The following is a 15,333-nucleotide window of genomic DNA, read 5'->3' on the forward strand; positions in this document are numbered from 1 at the left end:
GTACTACAGGTTGGGTAGAGAGTGTCTCTTCCAGCTCCTGGAGATTCTGGAGCAAACTCTTCTGTTTGTGCAGTGGAAATGGTGCTTCCTGCGAGGCAGTGTCCTGAATGCACACTAGTCACTCCGTTTCCCTCAGAACCAAGTCCCAGTTCACGGGCCACGCAGTATGGGAGCACGCTTCCTCTCAGAGGTTCTCACTGTCCCCTGGCCTGGCAGTGAGCCAGGCTTCCCTTTACTTTTGCTTTAAAATCATGGCAAAATGGTGGATTCAAAGAGAGAAGGAGAAAGATCAAAGAGGCAGAAGGCACTGACTCCTATTTGGGGATTAGTTCTCTAATCCAATTTTTTTTTTCTAACAATCGTGTAGAAACCCATTAGAGACAATTAATAAAAGCAGAGCTCCCTGGTTGAATCAGGGGGGACCTCCTCCAGGAGCCCCTGAAATTCCCACAGGGGATCCTAGGATGCCTCTGAACCCACTTGGAAAACTCTTGCTCCAAGCTGGGTGGGCATTCTTCTTATTCTCAGCCCATCCCAGCCTCCGCTGCCAGCCTCTGTTCATGACAGTATCCATAGCACCTTCCCTGCAGAGTGGACGAGACGGGGTCCAGGAGAGAAGAGAGGAGATTGATCCTTCTAGAACGGAGTCGATGTCCTTCTGGATAATCACTGCAGACTTCTTGGCCCAGTTGCACTGTTTGAACTTGACTTTTCTGTACTCACCTCGTATCTAACTACCAGAGCTAACTGAGGCCTAAGCCGAGCAGCTGAACAGCTTGATGTGTTAATCCGAACTGTCAGTTGGCCCACTCTGGTTACTGATCTCCTCCTCCTCCCTCCCACGTCACTCAGGGGACAGGAGGACAGTGGGAGGGATCGGAAGCCCTGGGCATCAGGAAGTGAGGGTGAGCCTCATTCGGGACCTACTGAGGATGCATGGGCTTTAGCAGGGGAGCCTTCAAACTCCCAGTGGCTCTGTCTTTAGACTTCCACATCAGCCTACAGCCACTCCAATTTTTCTATTATTATTATTTTAACACCACATTGGCCCTATTTTTAAAAATCTGCTGCGCTTGAGCAATTTTTTCTGACGTCAGCTGGCTGCCGGCAACTCTGCTTGAAAACAAGAATAACCAAATCTTCTAAGGAGTAATGCTGAACCTGCTTCAAACGCAATAAATCACAAAAACCATTGTTTACGATAAGTGGTATCTGATTGCTGTTAGAACCTGTGTTTATTGCTTTTGTGCATTATGGTCTCTTGTAATTTGGACAGCCAGAAATTGTATTCCTTTATGCGGTGCGTAGGAAGGGTTTGTAAGGAGGGAGGCATCTGTAATTATGCTGCCAAGGAGTGGGGCTGGGGAGCCTCTGAGGAGCATGAAATGCAATTGCCGGGTTTTCATCTGAGGAACTGTGTATCGGGCTTCCCACTTTTCCTATTCTTGGAACCCTCTGAGCTCCTTTGGAGCCCTGGGCAGAGGAGTAGAAACAAGAAGAAGCCGTGGTACCCCTGATCGGAGCACCCTTAAGTGGCCTCTGGGAGAGGAGCATGGAGTGGGTGGGCAGCCACGGCCTCGCAGGAAGCCCTGCAGGTGGAAATTGCTTTAGATGCCTCTGTACGTTTCTTCCTTCTTTCTCATCCTGACAAGTACCCACTCGGCTTCCTCTTCCTCGGTGAGGGCTGACAACAGGGGTCCGAGGACGGCCAGTGGGAGAATTACTGGCGCCACCATCTGCTAAATTGGGGAAGAAGCTCCTTGGCCACAGAGCCTGGATCTTGGCGCGTAAGGTGCACAGACATCATCGGTCAGTGAGTCATTGATGTGGCTCGATTCCTCTGAGGTGAGGTTGCAAAGAGGGACCGCGTCTGGGGCCCGATGGGCAGCTCTGGGTCTCATAACTCAAACGTCTGGACTCAGGGAAGAGGGTCGAGTCTCATGTTTATTCCCTCCGTCTGTCCCTGCAGCGTTTCCTTCTGTCTCCTTCCCTCCATCCTGCCCCCTTCACCTGGGTGGACACCCCCCCCCCACACCGCCCGCCAGCCTTCCCGTCCCTCCACTTCCACCAGAGTCATCCCTGGACTTGTTCCTCCTCCAGCGTTCCCAATCCCAGAGGATTTCACCACCCCTGTGTCTCCAGCCTGAAATCCAGGGTGCTTCCCAGACGCCCCTCTTTTTCCCCCACCCCACTGCTAGCCCAGCACAGGGAAGGTGCTTAATGCACTCGGTAGCTAGCCAACTGCCAGGTCTCACCCAAAATCCCTCCTGACTGCTCCCCACGTGTCCTCCTTCCCATCCCTGCCATCACTGCCCTAGCCCGGGCCCTTGGCTATTCTTGGGGGGACCCCCTGCCAGACCCCCAACATGCCAGACCTGGCTAGTGCTTGGGGCCATGTCTCGGCCTCTGCCTTCTCCCCCATGCCCTCCATCTTTTCATCTCCCCCATGCCCCTCTCACCTGTCTTTGCTTCACTTACCCCAAGCTCCTTTCAATTCCTGAACATTCCATATAGTTTCCTGACTCTGTTTCCATTACTAAGGTAATTTCTCTGTCTAGAATGTCCTTCCTCTCTTCTTCACCTGACTTGCCCACTTTGGAGAAGATTCAGGCACATGTCCTCCGGAAGCCTTTTCTAGCCAAGCTTGAGGGCCCTGGAGCCTCCGTCCCTGCTCATACCGCCCCCTGGGTTCTTCTCTGTAACTCTTACCACAATTAATCAACCACGAATGTCTCCCCTTAAAGGCAGGAATGCTGTGTTCCCCGTTTGAACATGGCCAGCACCTAGCATAGCACCCGACCCACAGAAGAAAAAACAGTTGATAATAGTGTGTTAGAGCATCACAGACAGCTCTCCAGTGAAGCCATACCTCTGCACAGTCAGGGACAAGGGCCTTGCCCAACTCCAGGCCATCCTGTCTCCCCTGAGGGCCTGAGCACTGACAAAGCCTCAGCCTGAGAAGTCCCAGCCCTCACTGTATCTGAGCACAGAGCAGATGTTCCTCAGTGGAAGCTCCATGAGTGAGCAAATGAAGAACATAGGGGAAGCCTGCCCTCACGTTTTAACTGGCATTTATCCCCGACAAAAGGATGGGACTGGTAAAGCATCCTTTATTGAAGGAATGAATGATCAATGGCAATGCTTAAGCTATGAGTTCTGGTTGGACTGTCCAAGCCCTGACCTTAATAGACACTAAGCTTGGAGAGGCTCTCTAAAGTTCTTGGGCTTGGCTTCAGGGTAACGTTCAGGTCCCTCCTGCCCTGCCCAGGGTGGCCATCAGAGCAGTAGAGGAGATGGGAAGAGAAGCCAAGGCAGGGTGCCACTTCCAGAAGACCCTCGTTTCTGGTGCCGTGGGCATGTACTGGGCTGACTAGGAGCAACTGGTGGGACGGCACCCCACGCACAGCTCAGGAATTGCACTCATCAAAGCCAACGGTCATGGTTTCCAGATTTGTTGATTTAAATACTCAGCCAGCCTCCCCTTAATTCACTTACACACACACACACACACACACACACACACATGCACACACACACGAGAATGCTTAACTGGCCGAACACAGTGCTAGCACCAAGAAACAGAAGGGACCCATTCCCTCTCCTCTTCCTCCCACCCACCTTGCAGACCTTGCAGACCTTCCAGCGGCAATGCACATAATTTGAGCTTTTGTACCACGATGCAACAAGCTAGATTATGAAGTTGGCCTCTGTGGTCTAGCCACACAGACCCATGACCATTGATGGCTTTGTCTCTACAGGGAATTACAGTCTGAGTCACAAAGAGCCGACTTCCTGGCAGACTTTTCAGAATTTGAGCTGCTCACCAGCAAGGGTCTGGGAAGTAGACCCTCAGGCCAGTTGGCCAATCAGCAAATCCACCAGGACCCCGGTCTGGGCTTGCTCTGTGCCCTAGGGAGGCCAAGAAGGAATCGGGGTACAGAAACCCTGCTTCCAAAGCTCCCATGGTCTGGTCTGGTGTGGGGTAGCAGCGTCCTGAGCACAGAACAAGCCTCCCCAACCTGTGTAAATCCATGCCAGTGGCTCTGAGGGAAGGGGAGGCAGAGCGGAATGGGGAAGGCCAATGACTGGTGTGCCTCCACCTGGCGCACAGAGCACGGAGCTGGTGCCTTCATCAGCTGCCTCCTGGAGCTCCTCACAGGGTCTGCGGAGAGGATGCATGCGGAGAGCTATGTGCCGAGCAGGCTTCCCACATCCCCAGGTCCAAGGGCAAGGCCGAGTAGTAGCATTTTTTAGCCTCTTTTCTGGCCCAGGGGCCTGTCATCTGTGAACTTCTTTTTTCTTAAAACTTAGACATGTAAGCAATTTAACAGAAATTTTTTAAAGAACCCAATTAATATAAAATTTGAAATTATCAGCCTTTCCAAGTACTCCTTTCATCTTCTTAACGTGCAGACACAGAGGGATACCAGACTCTCACGGTTTCCACTTCTCTCGTGATGGGGTTCCTCGTCCTCATCTCTGGCCACACTAGGTGGCTGGAAGCTGCTCCAGGGGCCCTGCTGCCCATGCTGAGTTTTGCTCACCAGCTCCCACCCTTAGAAAAAGACACTAGTGCACCGTCGTCTTGCCTCACGTACACTGGACTTTCTGCTCTTTGAGCCTTGTGAGGTTAATGACATGGGCCAAGGAAGTAGATGTTTCTGTTTGCATCAGCTACTACAGGGACAAGTCATCTTCCACCTCTAATGACTCAGTTTTCTCATCTATAAAATGGGCATGATAAGAATACCTATCTCAGAGGGCTCTTGTGAGGAATTAATGAGATAATGTGTGGTTCATAATAAATACTCAGAAAAGGGTGGAATAGAAGTAGGAATTTTAGTAAATACTGCTACCACTGTTGTTACCAGGGGGCAGGCAGGTGTGATGAGCTGGGGCTTAGATCACCAGCACACCGCTAGATCCCAGTTCACTAGTGCAGTGGCAGTCTTCAGGCCAGGAGCTCCCTTCCTCTGGCCCTGGGGGATCTAGAATGGAGGCAACATGAGAGGCGCTGTCTGACGCCTTAGCCCACATCACCCTGCCCCTTTAAGATTTGCATGAAATGTTGGGGGGTTTACTATAACACATTTTTCTTACCTAGAAAGAAAGATAAGAATTTTGGGGTCCACCCAGTTGACTCGTGAGTGAGGTGTTGGTCCTCTGGGAAGGAGTGAGCATCCAGGCCACAGGGTTAGGGAATCAAATCCCCTCCCTTCTCCTGCCTCTATATCATGAATCCAGTGACTGTCCCCCCCCCCCAAAAAAAAAAAAAAAAAAAAAACGAGTGAGTGACTCTGGATTGTGAATGGAGCCCAAGCCCCCAGATCAGCTCAGGAAGCAGCCAAAGTGACCTATCTCATTTGAACAATCAATACTTTCTTTTTATTCGTGACTCCCTGGGAGCAGGGAAGGGGCCTGGTCTGTGAGCCCAGCAAGGGCCAGGGCTGCCAGGCAGCTGTGGAGAAGGAGCTTGTTTCTGGGAGTCCTGCACACAGTGCCCTGAGATGCACTTTCCAGGCCCAGGGCTGTTTAGTGGCCCTCTGACAGCCTGTGCTCAGAGGCTCCGTTGGAAGCTGCAGCCGCCAGGTGGGGATGGATCTCCCTGGGTAAACTGACCCTGTGCCGTGCTCCTCCCTCGCTGTCAACCTGGCCTGGCCACTCCACATCTTCTATCCAGGACACTTTATCTAGCCAGCTGCAACCATCACCTCCTCAGGCTTTGGGTTCCGCAGGGCTCCTGCCCTCTTCCTCCCTATCTCTTCCTCCTTCTGGACATCCTTACCTGCTAACTGAGCCCCAGAATATGCCTTCTGTGTTATCCGTTGACTCCTCTGCTGGCCAGTGCGTCATGGCCTCTAGACAGCACCCAGCCAGCCGGGCCAGCCCCACATCAGGACCAGGCTCTGGCCCAGGACCAGGTGTCACCCTGCCTGAGGGCTGTCAACAGGATGGGTGTCAGCATAAACCATCTTTGAGGATTATTGCCTGCCCAGGAGAGAAGCTAGGTAAGGGAGACTCAGGGAGAGCAGAATGGGACTAAAGTCTTCCTCATCTCATTGAGAAATATCAGTGGCCAGTCCTGGGGAGGGTGAAGCCCTCAGCCAAACAGACTCTAGCTCAAGCAGAGCCAGATCCCCCTCGAGGTGAGGTCCTAGGTGGGGGTGAGCATCATTAATTTTCTTAGGCTTGATGTCTGCAGTTTCATGGGATCCAGGGCAAGTGCGGGTACTTCCCAGGACCTCAGTTTCCTAGTCTGTATAATGGGAGGGCTGGAGGGAGAGAGGAGCCTGCAGGAGCCTTTCAGTCTGGACTTCTGTGATTCACTGACTACTTAAAAACAAAGACTTGCAGCTGGGCTGGGTGGTGGGGAGAGAACAAAGCATGCCTTGTCTGTTTGTATTGGAATCCAGGGAATGGACTCACTGGGATTTCCCACCCCTTGCTGGAGGTCGAGGCCGGGTCACTGCCCTGACTCCTGTTCCCTGGATCCCAAGACCGTGAGATCACCAGAACTCACTGGGAAGGGTCGATACCAGTGATTAATTACACAAGTCTTTTCTTTCAGTGGACTATTTACACACCCCCGACTCTTCAGGGGGAAACAAACTTCTAAACTTCTGCATTATAGCACATCAAAGTTTTCCCATGCTTTCAGGCTGCTTTTTCATACATTTTTTCTTAGGACAGCACAAATCCTCATTATAGATATTTCTGTATTTTAGCAAAAGGAACCATACTCCTAGTAATGAGATCCCTGAATAAAGTTCAGTTCATTTTCATTTCTTTCCTCCCCGAATATTATTGCTCGAAATGTTACATTATCATAAACCAGAGTTCAGGTTGCATATAGGGTTTTAACAATTGTCATCTTTCTCTGGGTACAAATTCTGATTACTGCCCACCCTTTACAAAGACCCTCTTCCTCACTCTGGTGTTTTCTTTGTAAGTATTTTTCTTTGCTGGGTTCACGATCCAGACAATGAGAATTAGGAGGGTTTATGATGGAGTGTTCCCCTGTGTCCTCTCTGTGTCTTCTCTGTGTCTTCTCTGCTGGCCACCCGAGGCATGGAGCCTGGGGCTGCGGTATATGTGGGAGGTAACGGCAGCGTGAGAGACGGTGATACAGGGGGCTCCCCCAGAACACTCTCTTTTTGACAATCCAGAGGAACTCCTGGAGAAGGCTCTGGGCACTGCCTGCTGCGTAGGAGACTCCTTGGACATGATGTTCATGTGCTGGAAGCTTCCCCCTCAACCATGTCACAGACCATTGGCAGAACTGATGCCCGACTCTTGATTTTGGCTCAGGTCATGATCTCAGGGTTGTGAGATTGAGCCCGTGTTAGGCTCCATGCTGACATGGAGTTGGCTTGAGATTCTCTCTCTCCCTCTCCCTCTGCCCCCTCCCACCCCCTTGCTTGCTCTCTCTCTCTAAAAAAGAAAGAAAAAAAACTGTCTTTGGACTTCGATAACTGTATTTGAATCCCACTTGCGAGGTATGTAACCTTAGGAAAGTGTCTTCATTCCTGTGTAAGATTCTTCACCTATGAAACAGTTTTGTGGATGTCTGGGTGCCTCAGTGGTTGGGCATCTGCCTTTGGCTCAGGGCATGATCCCGGAGTCCCAGGGTTGAGTCCCACATCGGGCTTCCTACGTGGAGCCTGCTTCTCCCTCTGCCTGTGTCTCTGCCTCTTTCTCTCTGTCTCTCATGAATAAATAAATAAATAAAATCTTAAAAAAAAAAAAAACAGGAGTTTTGTAATAACCACAGCTAAGTTGGGAGGATGGAATTAGATAAATTACATCAAGTACCTTAAGCGGTGCCTGGTACCCAGAGGTGTCCCCACAGGTGATGAGGGGGCCACGCCTTTTTTATTCCCATCCACACTTCTCTAGCTTTTCATGTGGGTCTTCTTTCCACTGTCACTTCTATCCGCAGCCAAGCCCAAACTCTGTTTTATTTTAACCATGTTGGGTATGTCCTCCCAAAGGGACTGTCACCCACTTCCCTCTTCCACAGCAGTGCTCACTAGGGGGATGCTCTCTACATGACACAAGCACTGTCCACCTTACAGACAACCTCAGTCCCCCCAGCAAAAAGTGGGGATCACCTGTGTCCCCATTTCCTATGAGGAAACAGAGTTTCAAAAAGTTCAAGCCAGTTGCTCAAGGACACACAAGTGATAAATATCAGAGCCGGGGCACAAGGCTCTGTCAAATTCCCAAGCCTGTTCTCCTGACCACCTGTGGCCTTAAGAGTATCAGTTCTTACACAGCGGTGCTGGGGTGCCCTGGGCATCCCACGGCGGTAGTTACGATGTTAGACTCTGAACCCAATGACCAAAAGCTGTCCTGCTTGCTGAGGCTGTGCTCCTGCTTTTCACAGTCTTTCTGCATCTTTTCTCATCCTCATCCATGAAACTTGCCATGGTCATTGTGTCGCCGGAAGCAACTGCACCCTCTCACCTGCTGCCAACCTACTTGTTACAACAGTGTGCCGAGGAAGCATTCATAGGCCACCAACAAGGATGCTGGGGTTCCCTGTGCACAGGGAGCTCCTGCCTGGGGATGCCATATGCTTTGCTTGTTCTAAGGCTCTGTTTGATTGCTTCTGGACCTGTGGCTACATTTGGGATAAAGGAAGGGTAGCTCTTCCTTATTTCAGGGCAGACTGGAGACCTTTTGCCTTTTGAAATCTGATCAAAAAAAAAAAAAGACTTTTTGAAGGTTGAGGAGTCTCAGAGGATGGGAAGATGAGGCAGGCCTTTTGGGTTCTCCTTGTGCAAAGTGGGCCGGTTGCCCCAAGAGGACCCAAGGTCTAGGGCTCTAAGAGAAGACGCCTACAGCCCAGGCCCTAGGGAGGAGGTTTGGTTTCATCCAACCCCAACCCTAGATCCAGACTCTCAGTCTTATTCCCGCCTCCAGCGTTAGGTCTCTCTAGATGGTGCCATGTCACCCACCATCTCTAGGGGCCAGGCTGCACCCTGGGGCCACTCCCACAGGGTCTGCACAGAGGAAACTCGGCCCTGTATGTATTGTGTGGGACCGAGCTTGTCGTTGTGTGCTCTGATCACAGTCCCCAAAGAGCTGCCCCCGTGGGCAGACATGAGAGCGGTCTTTGTGGAACTGAGTATTAGACCCTGTGCACCTCTCAGGGGTGGTTACGGGCACCGGGTGGTTGAGCTGGGGGGCATGTTCCAGAGCCTCAGATGGATGGGAAAGAAGGGCAGAGGTGTTCTAAACTACCCGGCATTCCAGCTTCCAGAGATTCCTTTCAGAGCCCCAATTTGCATTTTGTTCAGCAAATTCCGGACTGGGAAAGCTTGCTGCTGGGATACCAATGAGTAATAGTGCAGCGTGTCTGGGGCAGGCCGGGGCCAAGAGCCCGAGTTCCATGAGGAAAGCGAAAGGGGTGCAGAGGTGTTCTCCCATAGTGAGTTTTCAAATTCCTCTTATGATCTGTCTTGCATTCTAAAGCAAAGGACATAAATGCTAAACTATGGTTCTTGCCAGTGCTGATAAGGAAACCAGTGAATGCAGGAGTCTCATTAAGAAAATCCTAAAATTTTAGTCTTATCACTGCTGCAACATAATACAGTAAGTATGTAAATTCTAACCCCGCTCGGCTCCCCCACTCCCTGAAATCCCTTTTAGCTACGGCTGGAGGCCCGTGCTGCAGCCTCAAGTGCTGTCTGATTCGGATTTGTCCCTCTGCCTTGGCCTTTAGGGAGTGAATCTCCAGTTGGAGTGGACAGGGCTTTGCCCCTTGCCACGTCCGGCTGCTGCTGCGGTGCCCCGGGTCAGTGAACACCGGCTGAGTCCCTACTGTGTGCAGGGGCGGTGGTGGGAATTGTGAAATACCCGAGTCGGGCTGAGTTCATCTCCCAGGGAGAGCCAATGAGATGAGGAGGGAGCACAGATTTATAGGCCAAGCCGTTGGCCGACCTTGTCCCCAGCAAAGGCTCATTTCAACAGGCTTCTCATCCAAGTGATTATTTGCTGTTTGTACGGCTTGGACTTGGCAACGATCCTACAGTTCCTGCTAGCAAAGAGGGAACCTTGAAGTAAGTGCTTATCTCATAAAGAGACGATTCATGGAGGAAGGCTGGTACCTCTCTTGGGACTGGCCTGGACCCTCCAGCCCGGCTCTGTAATGATAATGACTCTTTTTTTTTTTTTTTTTTTTACTAGCGGGTTTTCCTCTTCCAAATTCCTTCTGCATCTGGGGTTTCTTGTCCTCCCCCACGGCACCCCCACGAGGTAGGTAGAGTAGACCTGAGGATTCCCATTTCCCCGAGCAGGGAGCCGACGCGGGACAAGGGAGGTGCCTTGCTCAGCCACAGTGGGGAGCAGCCAAGGCCGCGGGGCGCTGGCTTCTCCTCCGCATCCCTTTCCGCTCCACCGACGCCCAGCTGGCCCCGCGGTGGCCCAGGCACCAGGCGCTCGGGCCAGAGGGGCTCAGGAGGGGCTCAGAGGGGCTCAGGAGAGCCGGGAGATGCCCCATCCCCGGGGACCAGTAAGAGGTGGCAGGGGAGAAGCCGCGGCGCAGAGGCACACCGATTCGTGTCCACAGCTACGGGGGGTGGCTTCCGCGGCCGCGCTGCTGGCAGGCTGCTGGGCCAGGCGTCGCATTTCAGCAACGCGATCCTGCTCCGGCTCCGGCTCCGGCTCCGGCTCCCGGCAGGGCACAGGGCGAGTGCGTGGGAGCAGGCCGCCAGCCCTCCCTGCCGTGGTCTTCTGCTCAGAGAGGCGGGGGCTGGGGTCGGGCCCGGGCCATGTCGGGGTGCTCCTTGCTTCTATCTCTTCTATTTCTTGGCCCACCGTGCCAGCTTTCTCAGAGTAAGCAGTGCCCTGCGTCCCCCCACCCAAGACCCAGGACAAATCACCGCGTCTAAAAGCCGGAGTTTCTGAAGGGCTTCGCCGAGAGAGAGAGGAGCACATTTGGTCTGAAAACGTTCCAGGAAAACAAAAGCCTCCCAGTCTCCCTGCCTCTCGGCAAAAGAATTGGAAAAGCCTTTTCCAAGTGCATGTGTGTAGGGGGATTGGAGAGGAGGCAATTTATATTTGCTAAGGATCTTATTTGAAAGTAATTTTGCCCCCTCTAATTTTTTTTTTTTTAAGATTTTATTTATTCACGAGAGACACGGAGAGAGAGAGAGGCAGAGACACAAGCAGAGGGAGAAGCAGGCTCCATGCAGGGAGCCCGATGTGGGACTCGATCCCGGGGCTCCAGGATCATGCCCTGAGCAAAGGCAGGCACTAAACCGCTGCGCCACCCAGGGATCCCCAGCCCCCTCTAATTTTTTATTCAAACCCTCTCGGACTTTGGTTCTCAGCTGAGTGGCAGTGATCTCCAAAATTTGCTGACATTCTGGCCCCATAAGAATAGATCTAACTTATAATGACTGAGATTTGTTTTCAAAACATTTCCCTGAGTCAGCAGGGCACCCAGGTGCAGCCACAGGGCTGATTCTGGGGATGGGAGGCCAAAATGCACCACTTAAGGGTGCTGGGAGCAAAATATTCCCGTCTAGACATGGAGGAGGGAGGAGGAAACCAGAGGAAACTGGCCCCGCCTGCCCCTGAAAGAGAAGAACTCTCCCTTTGTTCACTGCCCACTGCTTATTCCTGAGCCTGGCCCCACAGGAGGGCAGAGGAGACTTTCTTGGGCTTGGCCTGGGGAATTCCTTTCCTTTCTTGCTTCCTCCTACGCCACGTGGCTTCAGAGCATGACATTTCTGTTCAATGCTGTCAGTGCCTTGGTTTGAGGAGAATGTCTGTGTACCCGGGTCCCTTGGCCAAGAAGAACTGGTGCCCAGAGCCTGCTGGCATCTGCTGCTCCGTCTCCCTTCCCCTCCCATGTGACAGCCGAAGAGGAACAGTGCCTAACCCGAGGTGGTGGGGCAGAGCTAAGCAGGAGGTAATGCAGGCCAGGCCCGGTCCTTAGCTTTGCGTGCCTGGCTGAGGTCTTGCTGCAGCTCTGGGCAGGAAGGGCAAGGTATAGAACCAGTTGTGACTCGCCTCACTCCTCTGAAACTTAATGACCCAAAATCTCCAGTCCCTGCCCCTACCCACAGGGAAGCCTGCAGAGGCAGGGCCCACCAGCTATTTTTAGAAAGCTATCAGGTGCACAGGGTAGCCAGTTGCCTTTTTCCACCTGCTTGGGGTCATTATAGGGATCCTATGACTGTGCCACAGGCCCTGCCTGTCGGCATAAGAGTCTCACTGGGTCTGGGGCAGCCACTAAGCTCCCTCTCAGTGTAACCAAGCCATCTCTCCAGGCTTGCCTGGCCATGGCAAGTGAGCCACTGACATCCTTGGCCCATGGTCATTTTGTCCTTGGAATTACAAATGATGGACCCTCATGCTTGTCGTCCTCTGCATCCTTGAGAGGAAGTTTTCAAAGGTCAGAAAGTACAGTCAGGTTAGGAAGAGTCTTGAGGGATCCCTGGGTGGCGCAGCGGTTTAGCGCCTGCCTTTGGCCCAGGGCGCGATTCTGGAGACCCGGGATCGAATCCCACGTTGGGCTCCCGGTGCATGGAGCCTGCTTCTCCCTCTGCCTGTGTCTCTGCCTCTCTCTCTCTCTCTCTCTCTCTGTGACTATCATAAATAAATAAATAAATAAACAATTAAAAAAAAAAAAAGGAAGAGTCTTGAATTGGGAGCCCACCATAAGGAGTATGGATTCACTGAGCTGAAGGTCCCAGAACCTTTGTTCTACCAGGAAGCTGCACAGCGTGTGCAGTCAAGCAGGAGCATGCCTGTGTGTACCGTGCACTTCATTTCCCAACAGATGCAGGGGCTGTGGGCTTTCTGAGAAAGCTTTGTACAGATGTGGTGCATCAGGAAGGGTTTGATCAGGGAATGCAGGAGGGAAGGTGTCAGGAGACTCCTAAGGAGTGCTCTCGGCCTGGAAGTGGGGATAGCTCAGGGTATGACTAGGAACCACGAGGAGACAGTGAGGCTGGCACAGCCGGCTCTGCAGGGACAGCACGAGAAGAGCCTGGGGAGAACAAGAGGTGGCACCAGGTGTGAAAAGCCTTGAATGCCAGGTGAGGTGTTTGGACTCGATCTAGTGGATCAGAGCCACTGAGGGTCAGAACAGGAAAAGATAGAGGAGGGTGGGGGCATGGTGGCCAGCTCTGCTTCCCGCTTCCAGGTCGCTGTGGGTCTTCCTGGCCCCAGGGCAGCAGCCACAGCTTCCGGGCAGCATCTTCATGAGCCCACCCTCCGACTGCGTTCCCAAGTCCCGTGAGGGTGGTGTGCTGGACTGGCTTGGCGGCTCCCAAGAGCCCATTGTTGGCGTCTCTTCCCAGCTCTGTGGTCACTGACATCCTGTTGGTAGCTTGAAATCGAACCGGGAGTGTTTATACAACAGAGACTGGCAAACGCTACACATCAGGGTCTAGCTGTTTTGTTTGTTTTGTCTCCCCCACCCCACCACCACGAGAGCCAGCTGGCAAACATTTCCCAGCACAGCCCTGGGTGACAGTGGCTCCCAGAAGAATCCATGCTGAGGAGTAATAGCAGGATCAGCAGTGACCACATTCGTGGACAGGAGACATGCCCCCTGCCCCAGGGAGGAGGCCAAGGATGGAAGCGGGGAGGGAGCCTCTGCCAGGACAGTCGTTAGACCTTAGTTGAGCAGTCCCAACGTTATTGGCCGATCCTGAAACCAGATTCCTTAACATGGACCAGAGGAGCTGGGATGCTCCTCACCCGGAGGAAACATGCTCTTCCTGCCTTTCTGCTCCCTCACCAGAGCCCAGCTACACTGAACTACTTTCAGCTCCTGAAATGCAACCTGCGTCTCCTCCTTCCAAGCTTAGCACATGCTGTCCCTCCCCGAGAAGTCTCTCAGCTCACCCCATCTCGCGCTTCCCAGCTTTGGGCACTGAAACGCTGGGCCCAGGACCACACTCAGTAAATACCCGGCTGGCCGTAGCTCTCCTCCTGCATGCTGGCAGAGCGTGAGAGCCAGGATGGGGAGGGATGCCTTTCCTTGGATGGGCAGAGGAGCTTGCCAGCAGAGAAAGCATTGTGCAGGACTTTTTTTCTTAATAGTGAGTCTGGTTAGTCTTGACTACACGGTGGAAGCAGCAGGGTTTGTTCAATGCTTTAGAGTCACAAAGCCCATAGAATTCTCCCAGCAACCTGGTGAAATGAGTAGCATTCCCATCTTAGGCATGAGGAAACTGAGGGCCAACTGGTAGACCCCAGGCCTTGACCCTGGCTCCTAGGACCATCCATCTAGAGCTCGCTTCCTGAACCGAGGGCTTCAGATCCTCCATCCTGAGTGAGATCAGACATCAGGAGCCCACCTTGTCCAGGAGATCGGAGTATAAGGCCTAACTCCAGAGACAGGTCTGCAAACCCCATCACCACCACCTGTCAAGGACTTGCCTCCTAAAAACGGGCATTAGTGGTGGCAATGAATATACTGTTGCATTTGTTGCTCTTTTGGGAAAAGAAAAAACCTGGCTTCTTAGAGCTGTTGTATTTTATTTTTCTGTAAAGAGGAAATTAATTTTAGTCTTTCTTTTTGGTTTAAAATGTTGTTCTTTGCTTTTTCCGCCCTACAATTTAAAAGGAAACATTTGTCTGTTGAGAAAAGAAATGATAATTATAGACTAAAAATTGTTTCTATTCTGATTTGAAAAAGTGACAAAAAAAAAAAAAATTCCATCGCACAGATGGGGCCCTGCTGACGGAGGGTGTTTAACAATGAAGCTCCAGGCCGGTTCAGGGCTCAGAGTAGCATTCGAGGTGGATTTGGGCTCCAGTATAGTTCAGGGAGGGGCTCTTCCCGAGGCTAGTCCCCATTTCCGATGCTAGTAGGTCGTCACCGTGAGGTGTGGACCCTGCTCCCTCCCAGTGGCTCACCAGTGGGAGGGAGGAAATGTGACTGGACGACCTGTGGATTGTGTGGCCCATTAGGTGAGCTGTGTGGACAGGGCCAGGTACTCCCTTGCATGGCCCCAGAGATCCAGAGCCGCCCAGCTTTATTCCCTTAGCCGAGAATTTTACTTTTCAGCTTCACCAAATTACAGTTGCTCCAAGTCCTTTGATCAATAAAGCAGGAAAGTGATTAGACTGTGAAATTAAACTAATAATGCCACGCTATTAACCCTTGATCAGTGGGGAAAGAGCTCCAAGTAAAGGCTATTTCCTAAATCCATATTACCCTTTGGATACATGTATTTACTTTTTGGAAGAACTCCTGGGAGCACGTGCACACCCTAGATTCCTTTCTTTCCCGCCAAGGCAGCATGATTGGCCGTGCAATACCCCGGCGTGTGTCATGGCAGGCCAGGATGGGTCGAGGGAACCGAG

General features: G+C 52.2%; 1 protein-coding gene across 2 annotated transcripts in view; it reads left to right on the forward strand.

Moving 5' to 3' along the window:
- KLHL29 (kelch like family member 29) overlaps positions 1–15,333 on the forward strand; it is a 305,887-nt gene that overhangs the window by 119,846 nt on the left and 170,708 nt on the right. Inside the window, exon 1 of one of the 2 annotated variants that reach the window (XM_035700364.2) lies at positions 9,938–10,064. The exons of the other annotated variant lie outside the window; for it this stretch is intronic. The gene's annotated coding sequence lies outside the window, so the exon portion shown is untranslated. Of the gene's footprint in view, positions 1–9,937; positions 10,065–15,333 lie in introns of those variants that run through there. 2 annotated transcript variants of the gene reach the window in all.

The sequence above is a fragment of the Canis lupus genome, chromosome 17 (assembly GCF_003254725.2).
Source record: "Canis lupus dingo isolate Sandy chromosome 17, ASM325472v2, whole genome shotgun sequence".
Lineage (NCBI taxonomy): Eukaryota > Metazoa > Chordata > Mammalia > Carnivora > Canidae > Canis > Canis lupus.